Below are 20,094 nucleotides of genomic sequence, written 5' to 3'. Positions count from 1 at the left end.
CAGTTATTAACCTCTGTGGTGCAAATGGTTAGCGCGTTCGGTTGTTAACAGAAAGGTTGGTGGTTCAAGCCCACCCAGGGAAGTATCCTTTTTGCCGGCATGAAACACTTTAATGAAACACAGATACGTACCTCTGCTCTCTCCTGCTTAAGACCCTTTATCTGAACATTTCAATCCTCTGCGTTCTCTCTGCACCTGCAGTCAATTTCATAATTAGGATAGAAAACAAAAGGCCTAGCCCTGTAATACAACTGTAGGCATATGAGGAGGGGAAAATAAGTCAAAAGGCCCACAGCATTTGTTGATCTGGCTCCCAAAGCTGTAAGTGTAAGGACCTCGTGGCGCAACGGTAGCGCGTCTGACTCCAGATCAGAAGGTTGCGTGTTCAAATCACGTCGGGGTCACTGCTTACCATTTTATTCCCCACTGAGGTCATATATTTCCTTTCGAAAACAAAGTCAAAAGAAAGCAGTCTTGCATTGGCCGGGAATCGAACCCGGGCCTCCCGCGTGGCAGGCGAGAATTCTACCACTGAACCACCAATGCTTCACATGGGTTGTTCACAGGCAGAGCTCTACCCAAGACAGTGATCAGGTGCACACACTTAAATTGTACACATATGAACCAAGTGTGCGCAGCAGACATGATAACGCCAACGTTTCACATGAAGATGGCAAGAATCAGATGCAGGAGACTATAACTATGAATGTCTTTGCATTTGCTGAGGTCACTGGCTTGGGACTAGAGTTGTGTTTATCAGGGCATGATGGCAGGCTGCTCCCGACAAAAGTGGTTCACAGAATGCACCCGCCAGATCACCAGCACTATTGTGTTTCAGATTATCTCACTGAACTCTCCTCCTGGAAAATCCTTCCCACTGGCTTTCCCAGATTCTGTGTCCTCCCCTAAATGCTGGGGTGAAACGGGCAGAGTTCTGCGCCCTGCGTCCCTTTACGCGTCCCTAACGCGCTCCCAACGCGGCCTACAGCCCTGGTCGGGCACAGCCCTGGTCGGGCTTAGATCACTGGAGCCTTTTGTGACCAAGAACTCCGGAAGCCTAGGGTCAGGCCTGTTGCACAGGCATATTGTGCCTTGCCAATCCGGGATTGTTGTGTTTCAGGGCCTAGCCATCAATACTCCTGGGATTTCTTTCCCTGAGAACCCTCTTGTCCCTGTCCTCCCACAAGCCCCAGCTTTTATGTAAAATAAAGTGTGCACCATGGGCCTTCCCCTATTTGCTCTCTCCCCAATCTCTTTCTCCAAAGCTGAGCTCTGAAGGTAAATGTATCTATCTGAGTGAGGGGCTAGGGAGGGCCTTTCCCAGCAGTCTTACAAGTCAAGAGTTCAGAGAAAGCACCTGCTATGGGAGGGAGACTTTGCTCACAGAGAAGTCAAGTCTAACATAACACATCTGATGGGCAAGGCACACGCCTTACTGGCTGGTAGCACACCTACAGAGGAGCAGGGAGCTATGCTAAGCAGGCAACAGAAAAGTCATGTATGTGTCTCATACACTGGGACCGGTAGTAATACTGGCTCTAAGACCATTAGACAGTAGTCTATTCATCATTACGTCCAACAATAACAAGACACTAAGCAAATGAGAAATGCTGTATGGCATAAAGACGCATTATATAACACAAGCTCCAGGCAGGCACACAATTAGCAAGATATATATTGAGTCTCAGGAACTGTGCTACAGTTATTAACCTCTGTGGTGCAAATGGTTAGCGCGTTCGGTTGTTAACAGAAAGGTTGGTGGTTCAAGCCCACCCAGGGAAGTATCCTTTTTGCCGGCATGAAACACTTTAATGAAACACAGATACGTACCTCTGCTCTCTCCTGCTTAAGACCCTTTATCTGAACATTTCAATCCTCTGCGTTCTCTCTGCACCTGCAGTCAATTTCATAATTAGGATAGAAAACAAAAGGCCTAGCCCTGTAATACAACTGTAGGCATATGAGGAGGGGAAAATAAGTCAAAAGGCCATCAGCATTTGTTGATCTGGCTTGAAGGCTGTAAGTGTAAGGACCTTGTGGCGCAACTGTAGCGCGTCTGACTCCAGATCAGAAGGTTGCGTGGTCAAATCACGTCGGGGTCACTGCTTACCATTTTATTCCCCACTGAGTTCATATATTTCCTTTCGAAAACAAAGTCAAAGGAACACATCCTTGCATTGGCCGGGAATCGAACCTGGGCCTCCCGCGTGGCAGGCGAGAATTCTACCACTGAACCACCAATGCTTCACATGGGGAGTTCACAGGCATAGCTCTGTCCAAGACAGTGATCAGGTGCACACACTTAAATTGTACATATATGAACAAAGTGTGCGCAGCAGACATGACAACGCCAAAGTTTCACATGATGATGGCTTATATAAGACAAGCTCCAGGCAGGCACATACATATCAAGATATATATTGAGTCTAAGGAAAGATGCTGTAGTCACTCGTCTCTATAGCGCAATCGGTTAGCGCGTTCGGCTGTTAACCGAAAGGTTGGTGGTTCAAGCCCACCCAGGGACGTATTATTTTGCCTGAATGAAACACTTGAATGGAAAACAGATACATACCTTTGCTCTCTCCTGCTGGACACCCTTTCCCTGAATATTTCAATTCTCTGCGTTCTCTCGGCACCTGCAGTCAATTTCATAATTAGGATAGAAAACAAAAGGTCAAGCTCTGTAATACAACTGTAGGCATATGAGGAGGGGAAAATAAGTCAAAAGGCCCACAGCATTTGTTGATCTGGCTCCGAAAGCTGTAAGTGTAAGGACCTCGTGGCGCAACGGTAGCGCGTCTGACTCCAGATCAGAAGGTTGCGTGTTGAAATCACGTCGGGGTCACTGCTTACCATTTTATTCCCCACTGAGGTCATATATTTCCTTTCGAAAACAAAGTCAAAAGAAAGCAGTCTTGCATTGGCTGGGAATCGAACCCGGGCCTCCCGCGTGGCAGGCGAGAATTCTACCACTGAACCACCAATGCTTCACATGGGTTGTTCACAGGCAGAGCTCTGCCCAAGACAGTGATCAGGTGCACACACTTAAATTGTACACATATGAACAAAGTGTGCGCAGCAGACATGATAACGCCAACGTTTCACATGAAGATGGCAAGAATCAGATGCAGGAGACTATAACTATGAATGTCTTTGCATTTGCTGAGGTCACTGGCTTGGGACTAGAGTTGTGTTTATCAGGGCATGATGGCAGGCTGCTCCCGACAAAAGTGGTTCACAGAATGCACCCACCAGATCACCAGCACTATTGTGTTTCAGATTATCTCACTGAACTCTCCTCCTGGAAAATCCTTCCCACTGGCTTTCCCAGATTCTGTGTCCTCCCCTAAATGCTGGGGTGAAACGGGCAGAGTTCTGCGCCCTGCGTCCCTTTACGCGTCCCTAACGCGCTCCCAACGTGGCCTACAGCCCTGGTCGGGCACAGCCCTGGTCGGGCTTAGATCACTGGAGCCTTTTGTGACCAAGAACTCCGGAAGCCTAGGGTCAGGCCTGTTGCACAGGCATATTGTGCCTTGCCAATCCGGGATTGTTGTGTTTCAGGGCCTAGCCATCAATACTCCTGGGATTTCTTTCCCTGAGAACCCTCTTGTCCCTGTCCTCCCACAAGCCCCAGCTTTTATGTAAAATAAAGTGTGCACCATGGGCCTTCCCCTATTTGCTCTCTCCCCAATCTCTTTCTCCAAAGCTGAGCTCTGAAGGTAAATGTATCTATCTGAGTGAGGGGCTAGGGAGGGCCTTTCCCAGCAGTCTTACAAGTCAAGAGTTCAGAGAAAGCACCTGCTATGGGAGGGAGACTTTGCTCACAGAGAAGTCAAGTCTAACATAACACATCTGATGGGCAAGGCACACGCCTTACTGGCTGGTAGCACACCTACAGAGGAGCAGGGAGCTATGCTAAGCAGGCAACAGAAAAGTCATGTATGTGTCTCATACACTGGGACCGGTAGTAATACTGGCTCTAAGACCATTAGACAGTAGTCTATTCATCATTACGTCCAACAATAACAAGACACTAAGCAAATGAGAAATGCTGTATGGCATAAAGACGCATTATATAACACAAGCTCCAGGCAGGCACACAATTATCAAGATATATATTGAGTCTCAGGAACTGTGCTACAGTTATTAACCTCTGTGGTGCAAATGGTTAGCGCGTTCGGTTGTTAACAGAAAGGTTGGTGGTTCAAGCCCACCCAGGGAAGGATCCTTTTTGCCGGCATGAAACACTTTAATGAAACACAGATACGTACCTCTGCTCTCTCCTGCTTAAGACCCTTTATCTGAACATTTCAATCCTCTGCGTTCTCTCTGCACCTGCAGTCAATTTCATAATTAGGATAGAAAACAAAAGGCCTAGCCCTGTAATACAACTGTAGGCATATGAGGAAGGGAAAATAAGTCAAAAGGCCATCAGCATTTGTTGATCTGGCTTGAAGGCTGTAAGTGTAAGGACCTTGTGGCGCAACGGTAGCGCGTCTGACTCCAGATCAGAAGGTTGCGTGGTCAAATCACGTCGGGGTCACTGCTTACCATTTTATTCCCCACTGAGTTCATATATTTCCTTTCGAAAACAAAGTCAAAGGAACGCAGCCTTGCATTGGCCGGGAATCGAACCCGGGCCTCCCGCGTGGCAGGCGAGAATTCTACCACTGAACCACCAATGCTTCACATGGGGAGTTCACAGGCATAGCTCTGTCCAAGACAGTGATCAGGTGCACACACTTAAATTGTACACATATGAACAAAGTGTGCGCAGCAGACATGACAACGCCAAAGTTTCACATGATGATGGCTTATATAAGACAAGCTCCAGGCAGGCACATACATATCAAGATATATATTGAGTCTAAGGAAAGTTGCTGTAGTCACTCGTCTCTGTGGCGCAATCGGTTAGCGCGTTCGGCTGTTAACCGAAAGGTTGGTGGTTCAAGCCCACCCAGGGACGTATTATTTTGCCTGAATGAAACACTTGAATGGAAAACAGATACATACCTTTGCTCTCTCTTGCTGGACACCCTTTCCCTGAATATTTCAATTCTCTGCGTTCTCTCGGCACCTGCAGTCAATTTCATAATTAGGATAGAAAACAAAAGGTCAAGCTCTGTAATACAACTGTAGGCATATGAGGAGGGGAAAATAAGTCAAAAGGCCCACAGCATTTGTTGATCTGGCTCCGAAAGCTGTATGTGTAAGGACCTCGTGGCGCAACGGTAGCGCGTCTGACTCCAGATCAGAAGGTTGCATGTTCAAATCACGTCGGGGTCACTGCTTACCATTTTATTCCCCACTGAGGTCATATATTTCCTTTCGAAAACAAAGTCAAAAGAAAGCAGTCTTGCATTGGCCGGGAATCGAACCCAGGCCTCCCGCGTGGCAGGCGAGAATTCTACCACTGAACCACCAATGCTTCACATGGGTTGTTCACAGGCAGAGCTCTACCCAAGACAGTGATCAGGTGCACACACTTAAATTGTACACATATGAACCAAGTGTGCGCAGCAGACATGATAACGCCAACGTTTCACATGAAGATGGCAAGAATCAGTTGCAGGAGACTATAACTATGAATGTCTTTGCATTTGCTGAGGTCACTGGCTTGGGACTAGAGTTGTGTTTATCAGGGCATGATGGCAGGCTGCTCCCGACAAAAGTGGTTCACAGAATGCACCCGCCAGATCACCAGCACTATTGTGTTTCAGATTATCTCACTGAACTCTCCTCCTGGAAAATCCTTCCCACTGGCTTTCCCAGATTCTGTGTCCTCCCCTAAATGCTGGGGTGAAACGGGCAGAGTTCTGCGCCCTGCGTCCCTTTACGCGTCCCTGACGCGCTCCCAACGCGGCCTACAGCCCTGGTCGGGCACAGCCCTGGTCGGGCTTAGATCACTGGAGCCTTTTGTGACCAAGAACTCCGGAAGCCTAGGGTCAGGCCTGTTGCACAGGCATATTGTGCCTTGCCAATCCGGGATTGTTGTGTTTCAGGGCCTAGCCATCAATACTCCTGGGATTTCTTTCCCTGAGAACCCTCTTGTCCCTGTCCTCCCACAAGCCCCAGCTTTTATGTAAAATAAAGTGTGCACCATGGGCCTTCCCCTATTTGCTCTCTCCCCAATCTCTTTCTCCAAAGCTGAGCTCTGAAGGTAAATGTATCTATCTGAGTGAGGGGCTAGGGAGGGCCTTTCCCAGCAGTCTTACAAGTCAAGAGTTCAGAGAAAGCACCTGCTATGGGAGGGAGACTTTGCTCACAGAGAAGTCAAGTCTAACATAACACATCTGATGGGCAAGGCACACGCCTTACTGGCTGGTAGCACACCTACAGAGGAGCAGGGAGCTATGCTAAGCAGGCAACAGAAAAGTCATGTATGTGTCTCATACACTGGGACCGGTAGTAGTACTGGCTCTAAGACCATTAGACAGTAGTCTATTCATCATTACGTCCAACAATAACAAGACACTAAGCAAATGAGAAATGCTGTATGGCATAAAGACGCATTATATAACACAAGCTCCAGGCAGGCACACAATTATCAAGATATATATTGAGTCTCAGGAACTGTGCTACAGTTATTAACCTCTGTGGTGCAAATGGTTAGCGCGTTCGGTTGTTAACAGAAAGGTTGGTGGTTCAAGCCCACCCAGGGAAGTATCCTTTTTGCCGGCATGAAACACTTTAATGAAACACAGATACGTACCTCTGCTCTCTCCTGCTTAAGACCCTTTATCTGAACATTTCAATCCTCTGCGTTCTCTCTGCACCTGCAGTCAATTTCATAATTAGGATAGAAAACAAAAGGCCTAGCCCTGTAATACAACTGTAGGCATATGAGGAGGGGAAAATAAGTCAAAAGGCCATCAGCATTTGTTGATCTGGCTTGAAGGCTGTAAGTGTAAGGACCTTGTGGCGCAACGGTAGCGCGTCTGACTCCAGATCAGAAGGTTGCGTGGTCAAATCACGTCGGGGTCACTGCTTACCATTTTATTCCCCACTGAGTTCATATATTTCCTTTCGAAAACAAAGTCAAAGGAACGCAGCCTTGCATTGGCCGGGAATCGAACCCGGGCCTCCCGCGTGGCAGGCGAGAATTCTACCACTGAACCACCAATGCTTCACATGGGGAGTTCACAGGCATAGCTCTGTCCAAGACAGTGATCAGGTGCACACACTTAAATTGTACACATATGAACAAAGTGTGCGCAGCAGACATGACAACGCCAAAGTTTCACATGATGATGGCTTATATAAGACAAGCTCCAGGCAGGCACATACATATCAAGATATATATTGAGTCTAAGGAAAGATGCTGTAGTCACTCGTCTCTGTGGTGCAATCGGTTAGCGCGTTCGGCTGTCAACCGAAAGGTTGGTGGTTCAAGCCCACCCAGGGACGTATTATTTTGCCTGAATGAAACACTTGAATGGAAAACAGATACATACCTTTGCTCTCTCTTGCTGGACACCCTTTCCCTGAATATTTCAATTCTCTGCGTTCTCTCGGCACCTGCAGTCAATTTCATAATTAGGATAGAAAACAAAAGGTCAAGCTCTGTAATACAACTGTAGGCATATGAGGAGGGGAAAATAAGTCAAAAGGCCCACAGCATTTGTTGATCTGGCTCCGAAAGCTGTAAGTGTAAGGACCTCGTGGCGTAACGCTAGCGCGTCTGACTCCAGATCAGAAGGTTGCGTGTTCAAATCACGTCGGGGTCACTGCTTACCATTTTATTCCCCACTGAGGTCATATATTTCCTTTCGAAAACAAAGTCAAAAGAAAGCAGTCTTGCATTGGCTGGGAATCGAACCCGGGCCTCCCGCGTGGCAGGCGAGAATTCTACCACTGAACCACCAATGCTTCACATGGGTCGTTCACAGGCAGAGCTCTGCCCAAGACAGTGATCAGGTGCACACACTTAAATTGTACACATATGAACAAAGTGTGCGCAGCAGACATGATAACGCCAACGTTTCACATGAAGATGGCAAGAATCAGATGCAGGAGACTATAACTATGAATGTCTTTGCATTTGCTGAGGTCACTGGCTTGGGACTAGAGTTGTGTTTATCAGGGCATGATGGCAGGCTGCTCCCGACAAAAGTGGTTCACAGAATGCACCCGCCAGATCACCAGCACTATTGTGTTTCAGATTATCTCACTGAACTCTCCTCCTGGAAAATCCTTCCCACTGGCTTTCCCAGATTCTGTGTCCTCCCCTAAATGCTGGGGTGAAACGGGCAGAGTTCTGCGCCCTGCGTCCCTTTACGCGTCCCTAACGCGCTCCCAACGCGGCCTACAGCCCTGGTCGGGCACAGCCCTGGTCGGGCTTAGATCACTGGAGCCTTTTGTGACCAAGAACTCCGGAAGCCTAGGGTCAGGCCTGTTGCACAGGCATATTGTGCCTTGCCAATCCGGGATTGTTGTGTTTCAGGGCCTAGCCATCAATACTCCTGGGATTTCTTTCCCTGAGAACCCTCTTGTCCCTGTCCTCCCACAAGCCCCAGCTTTTATGTAAAATAAAGTGTGCACCATGGGCCTTCCCCTATTTGCTCTCTCCCCAATCTCTTTCTCCAAAGCTGAGCTCTGAAGGTAAATGTATCTATCTGAGTGAGGGGCTAGGGAGGGCCTTTCCCAGCAGTCTTACAAGTCAAGAGTTCAGAGAAAGCACCTGCTATGGGAGTGAGACTTTGCTCACAGAGAAGTCAAGTCTAACATAACACATCTGATGGGCAAGGCACACGCCTTACTGGCTGGTAGCACACCTACAGAGGAGCAGGGAGCTATGCTAAGCAGGCAACAGAAAAGTCATGTATGTGTCTCATACACTGGGACCGGTAGTAATACTGGCTCTAAGACCATTAGACAGTAGTCTATTCATCATTACGTCCAACAATAACAAGACACTAAGCAAATGAGAAATGCTGTATGGCATAAAGACGCATTATATAACACAAGCTCCAGGCAGGCACTCAATTATCAAGATATATATTGAGTCTCAGGAACTGTGCTACAGTTATTAACCTCTGTGGTGCAAATGGTTAGCGCGTTCGGTTGTTAACAGAAAGGTTGGTGGTTCAAGCCCACCCAGGGAAGTATCCTTTTTGCCGGCATGAAACACTTTAATGAAACACAGATACGTACCTCTGCTCTCTCCTGCTTAAGACCCTTTATCTGAACATTTCAATCCTCTGCGTTCTCTCTGCACCTGCAGTCAATTTCATAATTAGGATAGAAAACAAAAGGCCTAGCCCTGTAATACAACTGTAGGCATATGAGGAGGGGAAAATAAGTCAAAAGGCCATCAGGATTTGTTGATCTGGCTTGAAGGCTGTAAGTGTAAGGACCTTGTGGCGCAACGGTAGCGCGTCTGACTCCAGATCAGAAGGTTGCGTGGTCAAATCACGTCGGGGACACTGCTTACCATTTTATTCCCCACTGAGTTCATATATTTCCTTTCGAAAACAAAGTCAAAGGAACGCAGCCTTGCATTGGCCGGGAATCGAACCCGGGCCTCCCGCGTGGCAGGCAAGAATTCTACCACTGAACCACCAATGCTTCTCATGGGGAGTTCACAGGCATAGCTCTGTCCAAGACAGTGATCAGGTGCACACACTTAAATTGTACACATATGAACAAAGTGTGCGCAGCAGACATGACAACGCCAAAGTTTCACATGATGATGGCTTATATAAGACAAGCTCCAGGCAGGCACATACATATCAAGATATATATTGAGTCTAAGGAAAGATGCTGTAGTCACTCGTCTCTGTGGCGCAATCGGTTAGCGCGTTCGGCTGTTAACCGAAAGGTTGGTGGTTCAAGCCCACCCAGGGACGTATTATTTTGCCTGAATGAAACACTTGAATGGAAAACAGATACATACCTTTGCTCTCTCTTGCTGGACACCCTTTCCCTGAATATTTCAATTCTCTGCGTTCTCTCGGCACCTGCAGTCAATTTCATAATTAGGATAGAAAACAAAAGGTCAAGCTCTGTAATACAACTGTAGGCATATGAGGAGGGGAAAATAAGTCAAAAGGCCCACAGCATTTGTTGATCTGGCTCCGAAAGCTGTAAGTGTAAGGACCTCGTGGCGTAACGCTAGCGCGTCTGACTCCAGATCAGAAGGTTGCGTGTTCAAATCACGTCGGGGTCACTGCTTACCATTTTATTCCCCACTGAGGTCATATATTTCCTTTCGAAAACAAAGTCAAAAGAAAGCAGTCTTGCATTGGCTGGGAATCGAACCCGGGCCTCCCGCGTGGCAGGCGAGAATTCTACCACTGAACCACCAATGCTTCACATGGGTCGTTCACAGGCAGAGCTCTGCCCAAGACAGTGATCAGGTGCACACACTTAAATTGTACACATATGAACAAAGTGTGCGCAGCAGACATGATAACGCCAACGTTTCACATGAAGATGGCAAGAATCAGATGCAGGAGACTATAACTATGAATGTCTTTGCATTTGCTGAGGTCACTGGCTTGGGACTAGAGTTGTGTTTATCAGGGCATGATGGCAGGCTGCTCCCGACAAAAGTGGTTCACAGAATGCACCCGCCAGATCACCAGCACTATTGTGTTTCAGATTATCTCACTGAACTCTCCTCCTGGAAAATCCTTCCCACTGGCTTTCCCAGATTCTGTGTCCTCCCCTAAATGCTGGGGTGAAACGGGCAGAGTTCTGCGCCCTGCGTCCCTTTACGCGTCCCTAACGCGCTCCCAACGCGGCCTACAGCCCTGGTCGGGCACAGCCCTGGTCGGGCTTAGATCACTGGAGCCTTTTGTGACCAAGAACTCCGGAAGCCTAGGGTCAGGCCTGTTGCACAGGCATATTGTGCCTTGCCAATCCGGGATTGTTGTGTTTCAGGGCCTAGCCATCAATACTCCTGGGATTTCTTTCCCTGAGAACCCTCTTGTCCCTGTCCTCCCACAAGCCCCAGCTTTTATGTAAAATAAAGTGTGCACCATGGGCCTTCCCCTATTTGCTCTCTCCCCAATCTCTTTCTCCAAAGCTGAGCTCTGAAGGTAAATGTATCTATCTGAGTGAGGGGCTAGGGAGGGCCTTTCCCAGCAGTCTTACAAGTCAAGAGTTCAGAGAAAGCACCTGCTATGGGAGGGAGACTTTGCTCACAGAGAAGTCAAGTCTAACATAACACATCTGATGGGCAAGGCACACGCCTTACTGGCTGGTAGCACACCTACAGAGGAGCAGGGAGCTATGCTAAGCAGGCAACAGAAAAGTCATGTATGTGTCTCATACACTGGGACCGGTAGTAATACTGGCTCTAAGACCATTAGACAGTAGTCTATTCATCATTACGTCCAACAATAACAAGACACTAAGCAAATGAGAAATGCTGTATGGCATAAAGACGCATTATATAACACAAGCTCCAGGCAGGCACACAATTATCAAGATATATATTGAGTCTCAGGAACTGTGCTACAGTTATTAACCTCTGTGGTGCAAATGGTTAGCGCGTTCGGTTGTTAACAGAAAGGTTGGTGGTTCAAGCCCACCCAGGGAAGTATCCTTTTTGCCGGCATGAAACACTTTAATGAAACACAGATACGTACCTCTGCTCTCTCCTGCTTAAGACCCTTTATCTGAACATTTCAATCCTCTGCGTTCTCTCTGCACCTGCAGTCAATTTCATAATTAGGATAGAAAACAAAAGGCCTAGCCCTGTAATACAACTGTAGGCATATGAGGAGGGGAAAATAAGTCAAAAGGCCATCAGCATTTGTTGATCTGGCTTGAAGGCTGTAAGTGTAAGGACCTTGTGGCGCAACGGTAGCGCGTCTGACTCCAGATCAGAAGGTTGCGTGGTCAAATCACGTCGGGGTCACTGCTTACCATTTTATTCCCCACTGAGTTCATATATTTCCTTTCGAAAACAAAGTCAAAGGAACGCAGCCTTGCATTGGCCGGGAATCGAACCCGGGCCTCCCGCGTGGCAGGCAAGAATTCTACCACTGAACCACCAATGCTTCACATGGGGAGTTCACAGGCATAGCTCTGTCCAAGACAGTGATCAGGTGCACACACTTAAATTGTACACATATGAACAAAGTGTGCGCAGCAGACATGACAACGCCAAAGTTTCACATGATGATGGCTTATATAAGACAAGCTCCAGGCAGGCACATACATATCAAGATATATATTGAGTCTAAGGAAAGATGCTGTAGTCACTCGTCTCTGTAGCGCAATCGGTTATCGCGTTCGGCTGTTAACCGAAAGGTTGGTGGTTCAAGCCCACCCAGGGACGTATTATTTTGCCTGAATGAAACACTTGAATGGAAAACAGATACATACCTTTGCTCTCTCCTGCTGGACACCCTTTCCCTGAATATTTCAATTCTCTGCGTTCTCTCGGCACCTGCAGTCAATTTCATAATTAGGATAGAAAACAAAAGGTCAAGCTCTGTAATACAACTGTAGGCATATGAGGAGGGGAAAATAAGTCAAAAGGCCCACAGCATTTGTTGATCTGGCTCCGAAAGCTGTAAGTGTAAGGACCTCGTGGCGTAACGGTAGCGCGTCTGACTCCAGATCAGAAGGTTGCGTGTTCAAATCATGTCGGGGTCACTGCTTACCATTTTATTCCCCACTGAGGTCATATATTTCCTTTCGAAAACAAAGTCAAAAGAAAGCAGTCTTGCATTGGCTGGGAATCGAACCCGGGCCTCCCGCGTGGCAGGCGAGAATTCTACCACTGAACCACCAATGCTTCACATGGGTCGTTCACAGGCAGAGCTCTGCCCAAGACAGTGATCAGGTGCACACACTTAAATTGTACACATATGAACAAAGTGTGCGCAGCAGACATGATAACGCCAACGTTTCACATGAAGATGGCAAGAATCAGATGCAGGAGACTATAACTATGAATGTCTTTGCATTTGCTGAGGTCACTGGCTTGGGACTAGAGTTGTGTTTATCAGGGCATGATGGCAGGCTGCTCCCGACAAAAGTGGTTCACAGAATGCACCCGCCAGATCACCAGCACTATTGTGTTTCAGATTATCTCACTGAACTCTCCTCCTGGAAAATCCTTCCCACTGGCTTTCCCAGATTCTGTGTCCTCCCCTAAATGCTGGGGTGAAACGGGCAGAGTTCTGCGCCCTGCGTCCCTTTACGCGTCCCTAACGCGCTCCCAACGCGGCCTACAGCCCTGGTCGGGCACAGCCCTGGTCGGGCTTAGATCACTGGAGCCTTTTGTGACCAAGAACTCCGGAAGCCTAGGGTCAGGCCTGTTGCACAGGCATATTGTGCCTTGCCAATCCGGGATTGTTGTGTTTCAGGGCCTAGCCATCAATACTCCTGGGATTTCTTTCCCTGAGAACCCTCTTGTCCCTGTCCTCCCACAAGCCCCAGCTTTTATGTAAAATAAAGTGTGCACCATGGGCCTTCCCCTATTTGCTCTCTCCCCAATCTCTTTCTCCAAAGCTGAGCTCTGAAGGTAAATGTATCTATCTGAGTGAGGGGCTAGGGAGGGCCTTTCCCAGCAGTCTTACAAGTCAAGAGTTCAGAGAAAGCACCTGCTATGGGAGGGAGACTTTGCTCACAGAGAAGTCAAGTCTAAGATAACACATCTGATGGGCAAGGCACACGCCTTACTGGCTGGTAGCACACCTACAGAGGAGCAGGGAGCTATGCTAAGCAGGCAACAGAAAAGTCATGTATGTGTCTCATACACTGGGACCGGTAGTAATACTGGCTCTAAGACCATTAGACAGTAGTCTATTCATCATTACGTCCAACAATAACAAGACACTAAGCAAATGAGAAATGCTGTATGGCATAAAGACGCATTATATAACACAAGCTCCAGGCAGGCACACAATTATCAAGATATATATTGAGTCTCAGGAACTGTGCTACAGTTATTAACCTCTGTGGTGCAAATGGTTAGCGCGTTCGGTTGTTAACAGAAAGGTTGGTGGTTCAAGCCCACCCAGGGAAGTATCCTTTTTGCCGGCATGAAACACTTTAATGAAACACAGATACGTACCTCTGCTCTCTCCTGCTTAAGACCCTTTATCTGAACATTTCAATCCTCTGCGTTCTCTCTGCACCTGCAGTCAATTTCATAATTAGGATAGAAAACAAAAGGCCTAGCCCTGTAATACAACTGTAGGCATATGAGGAAGGGAAAATAAGTCAAAAGGCCATCAGCATTTGTTGATCTGGCTTGAAGGCTGTAAGTGTAAGGACCTTGTGGCGCAACGGTAGCGCGTCTGACTCCAGATCAGAAGGTTGCGTGGTCAAATCACGTCGGGGTCACTGCTTACCATTTTATTCCCCACTGAGTTCATATATTTCCTTTCGAAAACAAAGTCAAAGGAACGCAGCCTTGCATTGGCCGGGAATCAAACCCGGGCCTCCCGCGTGGCAGGCGAGAATTCTACCACTGAACCACCAATGCTTCACATGGGGAGTTCACAGGCATAGCTCTGTCCAAGACAGTGATCAGGTGCACACACTTAAATTGTACACATATGAACAAAGTGTGCGCAGCAGACATGACAACGCCAAAGTTTCACATGATGATGGCTTATATAAGACAAGCTCCAGGCAGGCACATACATATCAAGATATATATTGAGTCTAAGGAAAGATGCTGTAGTCACTCGTCTCTGTGGCGCAATCGGTTAGCGCGTTCGGCTGTTAACCGAAAGGTTGGTGGTTCAAGCCCACCCAGGGACGTATTATTTTGCCTGAATGAAACACTTGAATGGAAAACAGATACATACCTTTGCTCTCTCTTGCTGGACACCCTTTCCCTGAATATTTCAATTTTCTGCGTTCTCTCGGCACCTGCAGTCAATTTCATAATTAGGATAGAAAACAAAAGGTCAAGCTCTGTAATACAACTGTAGGCATATGAGGAGGGGAAAATAAGTCAAAAGGCCCTCAGCATTTGTTGATCTGGCTCCGAAAGCTGTAAGTGTAAGGACCTCGTGGCGCAACGGTAGCGCGTCTGACTCCAGATCAGAAGGTTGCGTGTTCAAATCACGTCGGGGTCACTGCTTACCATTTTATTCCCCACTGAGGTCATATATTTCCTTTCGAAAACAAAGTCAAAAGAAAGCAGTCTTGCATTGGCCGGGAATCGAACCCGGGCCTCCCGCGTGGCAGGCGAGAATTCTACCACTGAACCACCAATGCTTCACATGGGTTGTTCACAGGCAGAGCTCTACCCAAGACAGTGATCAGGTGCACACACTTAAATTGTACACATATGAACCAAGTGTGCGCAGCAGACATGATAACGCCAACGTTTCACATGAAGATGGCAAGAATCAGATGCAGGAGACTATAACTATGAATGTCTTTGCATTTGCTGAGGTCACTGGCTTGGGACTAGAGTTGTGTTTATCAGGGCATGATGGCAGGCTGCTCCCGACAAAAGTGGTTCACAGAATGCACCCGCCAGATCACCAGCACTATTGTGTTTCAGATTATCTCACTGAACTCTCCTCCTGGAAAATCCTTCCCACTGGCTTTCCCAGATTCTGTGTCCTCCCCTAAATGCTGGGGTGAAACGGGCAGAGTTCTGCGCCCTGCGTCCCTTTACGCGTCCCTAACGCGCTCCCAACGCGGCCTACAGCCCTGGTCGGGCACAGCCCTGGTCGGGCTTAGATCACTGGAGCCTTTTGTGACCAAGAACTCCGGAAGCCTAGGGTCAGGCCTGTTGCACAGGCATATTGTGCCTTGCCAATCCGGGATTGTTGTGTTTCAGGGCCTAGCCATCAATACTCCTGGGATTTCTTTCCCTGAGAACCCTCTTGTCCCTGTCCTCCCACAAGCCCCAGCTTTTATGTAAAATAAAGTGTGCACCATGGGCCTTCCCCTATTTGCTCTCTCCCCAATCTCTTTCTCCAAAGCTGAGCTCTGAAGGTAAATGTATCTATCTGAGTGAGGGGCTAGGGAGGGCCTTTCCCAGCAGTCTTACAAGTCAAGAGTTCAGAGAAAGCACCTGCTATGGGAGGGAGACTTTGCTCACAGAGAAGTCAAGTCTAACATAACACATCTGATGGGCAAGGCACACGCCTTACTGGCTGGTAGCACACCTACAGAGGAGCAGGGAGCTATGCTAAGCAGGCAACAGAAAAGTCATGTATGTGTCTCATACACTGGGACCGGTAGTAATACTGGCTCTAAGACCATTAGACAGTAGTCTATTCATCATTACGTCCAACAATAACAAGACACTAAGCAAATGAGAAATGCTGTATGGCATAAAGACGCATTATATAACACAAGCTCCAGGCAGGCACACAATTATCAAGATATATATTGAGTCTCAGGAACTGTGCTACAGTTATTAACCTCTGTGGTGCAAATGGTTAGCGCGTTCGGTTGTTAACAGAAAGGTTGGTGGTTCAAGCCCACCCAGGGAAGTATCCTTTTTGCCGGCATGAAACACTTTAATGAAACACAGATACGTACCTCTGCTCTCTCCTGCTTAAGACCCTTTATCTGAACATTTCAATCCTCTGCGTTCTCTCTGCACCTGCAGTCAATTTCATAATTAGGATAGAAAACAAAAGGCCTAGCCCTGTAATACAACTGTAGGCATATGAGGAGGGGAAAATAAGTCAAAAGGCCATCAGCATTTGTTGATCTGGCTTGAAGGCTGTAAGTATAAGGACCTTGTGGCGCAACGGTAGCGCGTCTGACTCCAGATCAGAAGGTTGCGTGGTCAAATCACGTCGGGGTCACTGCTTACCATTTTATTCCCCACTGAGTTCATATATTTCCTTTCGAAAACAAAGTCAAAGGAACGCAGCCTTGCATTGGCCGGGAATCGAACCCGGGCCTCCCGCGTGGCAGGCGAGAATTCTACCACTGAACCACCAATGCTTCACATGGGGAGTTCACAGGCATAGCTCTGTCCAAGACAGTGATCAGGTGCACACACTTAAATTGTACACATATGAACAAAGTGTGCGCAGCAGACATGACAACGCCAAAGTTTCACATGATGATGGCTTATATAAGACAAGCTCCAGGCAGGCACATACATATCAAGATATATATTGAGTCTAAGGAAAGATGCTGTAGTCACTCGTCTTTGTGGCGCAATCGGTTAGCGCGTTCGGCTGTTAACCGAAAGGTTGGTGGTTCAAGCCCACCCAGGGACGTATTATTTTGCCTGAATGAAACACTTGAATGGAAAACAGATACATACCTTTGCTCTCTCTTGCTGGACACCCTTTCCCTGAATATTTCAATTCTCTGCGTTCTCTCGGCACCTGCAGTCAATTTCATAATTAGGATAGAAAACAAAAGGTCAAGCTCTGTAATACAACTGTAGGCATATGAGGAGGGGAAAATAAGTCAAAAGGCCCACAGCATTTGTTGATCTGGCTCCGAAAGCTGTAAGTGTAAGGACCTCGTGGCGTAACGCTAGCACGTCTGACTCCAGATCAGAAGGTTGCGTGTTCAAATCACGTCGGGGTCACTGCTTACCATTTTATTCCCCACTGAGGTCATATATTTCCTTTCGAAAACAAAGTCAAAAGAAAGCAGTCTTGCATTGGCTGGGAATCGAACCCGGGCCTCCCGCGTGGCAGACGAGAATTCTACCACTGAACCACCAATGCTTCACATGGGTCGTTCACAGGCAGAGCTCTGCCCAAGACAGTGATCAGGTGCACACACTTAAATTGTACACATATGAACAAAGTGTGCGCAGCAGACATGATAACGCCAACGTTTCACATGAAGATGGCAAGAATCAGATGCAGGAGACTATAACTATGAATGTCTTTGCATTTGCTGAGGTCACTGGCTTGGGACTAGAGTTGTGTTTATCAGGGCATGATGGCAGGCTGCTCCCGACAAAAGTGGTTCACAGAATGCACCCGCCAGATCACCAGCACTATTGTGTTTCAGATTATCTCACTGAACTCTCCTCCTGGAAAATCCTTCCCACTGGCTTTCCCAGATTCTGTGTCCTCCCCTAAATGCTGGGGTGAAACGGGCAGAGTTCTGCGCCCTGCGTCCCTTTACGCGTCCCTAACGCGCTCCCAACGCGGCCTACAGCCCTGGTCGGGCTTAGATCACTGGAGCCTTTTGTGACCAAGAACTCCGGAGGCCTAGGGTCAGGCCTGTTGCACAGGCATATTGTGCCTTGCCAATCCGGGATTGTTGTGTTTCAGGGCCTAGCCATCAATACTCCTGGGATTTCTTTCCCTGAGAACCCTCTTGTCCCTGTCCTCCCACAAGCCCCAGCTTTTATGTAAAATAAAGTGTGCACCATGGGCCTTCCCCTATTTGCTCTCTCCCCAATCTCTTTCTCCAAAGCTGAGCTCTGAAGGTAAATGTATCTATCTGAGTGAGGGGCTAGGGAGGGCCTTTCCCAGCAGTCTTACAAGTCAAGAGTTCAGAGAAAGCACCTGCTATGGGAGGGAGACTTTGCTCACAGAGAAGTCAAGTCTAACATAACACATCTGATGGGCAAGGCACACGCCTTACTGGCTGGTAGCACACCTACAGAGGAGCAGGGAGCTATGCTAAGCAGGCAACAGAAAAGTCATGTATGTGTCTCATACACTGGGACCGGTAGTAATACTGGCTCTAAGACCATTAGACAGTAGTCTATTCATCATTACGTCCAACAATAACAAGACACTAAGCAAATGAGAAATGCTGTATGGCATAAAGACGCATTATATAACACAAGCTCCAGGCAGGCACACAATTATCAAGATATATATTGAGTCTCAGGAACTGTGCTACAGTTATTAACCTCTGTGGTGCAAATGGTTAGCGCGTTCGGTTGTTAACAGAAAGGTTGGTGGTTCAAGCCCACCCAGGGAAGTATCCTTTTTGCCGGCATGAAACACTTTAATGAAACACAGATACGTACCTCTGCTCTCTCCTGCTTAAGACCCTTTATCTGAACATTTCAATCCTCTGCGTTCTCTCTGCACCTGCAGTCAATTTCATAATTAGGATAGAAAACAAAAGGCCTAGCCCTGTAATACAACTGTAGGCATATGAGGAGGGGAAAATAAGTCAAAAGGCCATCAGCATTTGTTGATCTGGCTTGAAGGCTGTAAGTGTAAGGACCTTGTGGCGCAACGGTAGCGCGTCTGACTCCAGATCAGAAGGTTGCGTGGTCAAATCACGTCGGGGTCACTGCTTACCATTTTATTCCCCACTGAGTTCATATATTTCCTTTCGAAAACAAAGTCAAAGGAACGCAGCCTTGCATTGGCCGGGAATCGAACCCGGGCCTCCCGCGTGGCAGGCGAGAATTCTACCACTGAACCACCAATGCTTCACATGGGGAGTTCACAGGCATAGCTCTGTCCAAGACAGTGATCAGGTGCACACACTTAAATTGTACACATATGAACAAAGTGTGCGCAGCAGACATGACAACGCCAAAGTTTCACATGATGATGGCTTATATAAGACAAGCTCCAGGCAGGCACATACATATCAAGATATATATTGAGTCTAAGGAAAGATGCTGTAGTCACTCGTCTCTGTGGCGCAATCGGTTAGCGTGTTCGGCTGTTAACCGAAAGGTTGGTGGTTCAAGCCCACCCAGGGACGTATTATTTTGCCTGAATGAAACACTTGAATGGAAAACAGATACATACCTTTGCTCTCTCTTGCTGGACACCCTTTCCCTGAATATTTCAATTCTCTGCGTTCTCTCGGCACCTGCAGTCAATTTCATAATTAGGATAGAAAACAAAAGGTCAAGCTCTGTAATACAACTGTAGGCATATGAGGAGGGGAAAATAAGTCAAAAGGCCCACAGCATTTGTTGATCTGGCTCCGAAAGCTGTAAGTGTAAGGACCTCGTGGCGTAACGCTAGCGCGTCTGACTCCAGATCAGAAGGTTGCGTGTTCAAATCACGTCGGGGTCACTGCTTACCATTTTATTCCCCACTGAGGTCATATATTTCCTTTCGAAAACAAAGTCAAAAGAAAGCAGTCTTGCATTGGCTGGGAATCGAACCCGGGCCTCCCGCGTGGCAGGCGAGAATTCTACCACTGAACCACCAATGCTTCACATGGGTCGTTCACAGGCAGAGCTCTGCCCAA

At 47.6% G+C, this 20,094-nt stretch overlaps 29 non-coding genes across 29 annotated transcripts; 19 read left to right on the top strand and 10 right to left on the bottom strand.

Annotated features, from left to right (window-relative positions):
• Positions 1-332: 332 nt before the first annotated feature.
• Positions 333-404, top strand: TRNAW-CCA (transfer RNA tryptophan (anticodon CCA)). The gene has a single exon. It is a non-coding gene; the product is annotated as a tRNA-Trp (tRNA).
• A 71-nt stretch (positions 405-475) lies between these two features.
• On the bottom strand, positions 476-546 carry TRNAG-GCC (transfer RNA glycine (anticodon GCC)). Its single transcript has one exon. It is a non-coding gene; the product is annotated as a tRNA-Gly (tRNA).
• Positions 547-2,451: 1,905 nt separating this feature from the next.
• TRNAN-GUU (transfer RNA asparagine (anticodon GUU)) lies at positions 2,452-2,525 on the top strand. Its single transcript has one exon. It is a non-coding gene; the product is annotated as a tRNA-Asn (tRNA).
• A 248-nt stretch (positions 2,526-2,773) lies between these two features.
• Positions 2,774-2,845, top strand: TRNAW-CCA (transfer RNA tryptophan (anticodon CCA)). The gene has a single exon. It is a non-coding gene; the product is annotated as a tRNA-Trp (tRNA).
• A 1,626-nt stretch (positions 2,846-4,471) lies between these two features.
• Positions 4,472-4,543, top strand: TRNAW-CCA (transfer RNA tryptophan (anticodon CCA)). The gene has a single exon. It is a non-coding gene; the product is annotated as a tRNA-Trp (tRNA).
• A 71-nt stretch (positions 4,544-4,614) lies between these two features.
• On the bottom strand, positions 4,615-4,685 carry TRNAG-GCC (transfer RNA glycine (anticodon GCC)). The gene has a single exon. It is a non-coding gene; the product is annotated as a tRNA-Gly (tRNA).
• Positions 4,686-4,892: 207 nt separating this feature from the next.
• TRNAN-GUU (transfer RNA asparagine (anticodon GUU)) lies at positions 4,893-4,966 on the top strand. Its single transcript has one exon. It is a non-coding gene; the product is annotated as a tRNA-Asn (tRNA).
• A 248-nt stretch (positions 4,967-5,214) lies between these two features.
• On the top strand, positions 5,215-5,286 carry TRNAW-CCA (transfer RNA tryptophan (anticodon CCA)). The gene has a single exon. It is a non-coding gene; the product is annotated as a tRNA-Trp (tRNA).
• A 71-nt stretch (positions 5,287-5,357) lies between these two features.
• Positions 5,358-5,428, bottom strand: TRNAG-GCC (transfer RNA glycine (anticodon GCC)). Its single transcript has one exon. It is a non-coding gene; the product is annotated as a tRNA-Gly (tRNA).
• Positions 5,429-6,912: 1,484 nt separating this feature from the next.
• On the top strand, positions 6,913-6,984 carry TRNAW-CCA (transfer RNA tryptophan (anticodon CCA)). The gene has a single exon. It is a non-coding gene; the product is annotated as a tRNA-Trp (tRNA).
• Positions 6,985-7,055: 71 nt separating this feature from the next.
• On the bottom strand, positions 7,056-7,126 carry TRNAG-GCC (transfer RNA glycine (anticodon GCC)). Its single transcript has one exon. It is a non-coding gene; the product is annotated as a tRNA-Gly (tRNA).
• Positions 7,127-7,333: 207 nt separating this feature from the next.
• TRNAD-GUC (transfer RNA aspartic acid (anticodon GUC)) lies at positions 7,334-7,407 on the top strand. Its single transcript has one exon. It is a non-coding gene; the product is annotated as a tRNA-Asp (tRNA).
• A 2,089-nt stretch (positions 7,408-9,496) lies between these two features.
• On the bottom strand, positions 9,497-9,567 carry TRNAG-GCC (transfer RNA glycine (anticodon GCC)). Its single transcript has one exon. It is a non-coding gene; the product is annotated as a tRNA-Gly (tRNA).
• A 207-nt stretch (positions 9,568-9,774) lies between these two features.
• On the top strand, positions 9,775-9,848 carry TRNAN-GUU (transfer RNA asparagine (anticodon GUU)). Its single transcript has one exon. It is a non-coding gene; the product is annotated as a tRNA-Asn (tRNA).
• A 1,946-nt stretch (positions 9,849-11,794) lies between these two features.
• Positions 11,795-11,866, top strand: TRNAW-CCA (transfer RNA tryptophan (anticodon CCA)). Its single transcript has one exon. It is a non-coding gene; the product is annotated as a tRNA-Trp (tRNA).
• Positions 11,867-11,937: 71 nt separating this feature from the next.
• Positions 11,938-12,008, bottom strand: TRNAG-GCC (transfer RNA glycine (anticodon GCC)). Its single transcript has one exon. It is a non-coding gene; the product is annotated as a tRNA-Gly (tRNA).
• Positions 12,009-12,215: 207 nt separating this feature from the next.
• Positions 12,216-12,289, top strand: TRNAN-GUU (transfer RNA asparagine (anticodon GUU)). The gene has a single exon. It is a non-coding gene; the product is annotated as a tRNA-Asn (tRNA).
• Positions 12,290-12,537: 248 nt separating this feature from the next.
• On the top strand, positions 12,538-12,609 carry TRNAW-CCA (transfer RNA tryptophan (anticodon CCA)). The gene has a single exon. It is a non-coding gene; the product is annotated as a tRNA-Trp (tRNA).
• Positions 12,610-14,235: 1,626 nt separating this feature from the next.
• TRNAW-CCA (transfer RNA tryptophan (anticodon CCA)) lies at positions 14,236-14,307 on the top strand. The gene has a single exon. It is a non-coding gene; the product is annotated as a tRNA-Trp (tRNA).
• A 71-nt stretch (positions 14,308-14,378) lies between these two features.
• TRNAG-GCC (transfer RNA glycine (anticodon GCC)) lies at positions 14,379-14,449 on the bottom strand. Its single transcript has one exon. It is a non-coding gene; the product is annotated as a tRNA-Gly (tRNA).
• A 207-nt stretch (positions 14,450-14,656) lies between these two features.
• On the top strand, positions 14,657-14,730 carry TRNAN-GUU (transfer RNA asparagine (anticodon GUU)). The gene has a single exon. It is a non-coding gene; the product is annotated as a tRNA-Asn (tRNA).
• A 248-nt stretch (positions 14,731-14,978) lies between these two features.
• TRNAW-CCA (transfer RNA tryptophan (anticodon CCA)) lies at positions 14,979-15,050 on the top strand. Its single transcript has one exon. It is a non-coding gene; the product is annotated as a tRNA-Trp (tRNA).
• Positions 15,051-15,121: 71 nt separating this feature from the next.
• TRNAG-GCC (transfer RNA glycine (anticodon GCC)) lies at positions 15,122-15,192 on the bottom strand. The gene has a single exon. It is a non-coding gene; the product is annotated as a tRNA-Gly (tRNA).
• Positions 15,193-16,676: 1,484 nt separating this feature from the next.
• Positions 16,677-16,748, top strand: TRNAW-CCA (transfer RNA tryptophan (anticodon CCA)). Its single transcript has one exon. It is a non-coding gene; the product is annotated as a tRNA-Trp (tRNA).
• Positions 16,749-16,819: 71 nt separating this feature from the next.
• TRNAG-GCC (transfer RNA glycine (anticodon GCC)) lies at positions 16,820-16,890 on the bottom strand. Its single transcript has one exon. It is a non-coding gene; the product is annotated as a tRNA-Gly (tRNA).
• A 207-nt stretch (positions 16,891-17,097) lies between these two features.
• On the top strand, positions 17,098-17,171 carry TRNAN-GUU (transfer RNA asparagine (anticodon GUU)). Its single transcript has one exon. It is a non-coding gene; the product is annotated as a tRNA-Asn (tRNA).
• A 1,930-nt stretch (positions 17,172-19,101) lies between these two features.
• On the top strand, positions 19,102-19,173 carry TRNAW-CCA (transfer RNA tryptophan (anticodon CCA)). Its single transcript has one exon. It is a non-coding gene; the product is annotated as a tRNA-Trp (tRNA).
• A 71-nt stretch (positions 19,174-19,244) lies between these two features.
• On the bottom strand, positions 19,245-19,315 carry TRNAG-GCC (transfer RNA glycine (anticodon GCC)). Its single transcript has one exon. It is a non-coding gene; the product is annotated as a tRNA-Gly (tRNA).
• Positions 19,316-19,522: 207 nt separating this feature from the next.
• Positions 19,523-19,596, top strand: TRNAN-GUU (transfer RNA asparagine (anticodon GUU)). Its single transcript has one exon. It is a non-coding gene; the product is annotated as a tRNA-Asn (tRNA).
• Positions 19,597-20,094: the final 498 nt, after the last annotated feature.

The sequence above is a fragment of the Lissotriton helveticus genome, chromosome 1_2 (genome assembly GCF_964261635.1).
Source record: "Lissotriton helveticus chromosome 1_2, aLisHel1.1, whole genome shotgun sequence".
Taxonomy (NCBI): domain Eukaryota; kingdom Metazoa; phylum Chordata; class Amphibia; order Caudata; family Salamandridae; genus Lissotriton; species Lissotriton helveticus.
Note: the sequence above shows the minus strand (reverse complement) of the source record. Positions and strands in the feature narration are given on the sequence as shown.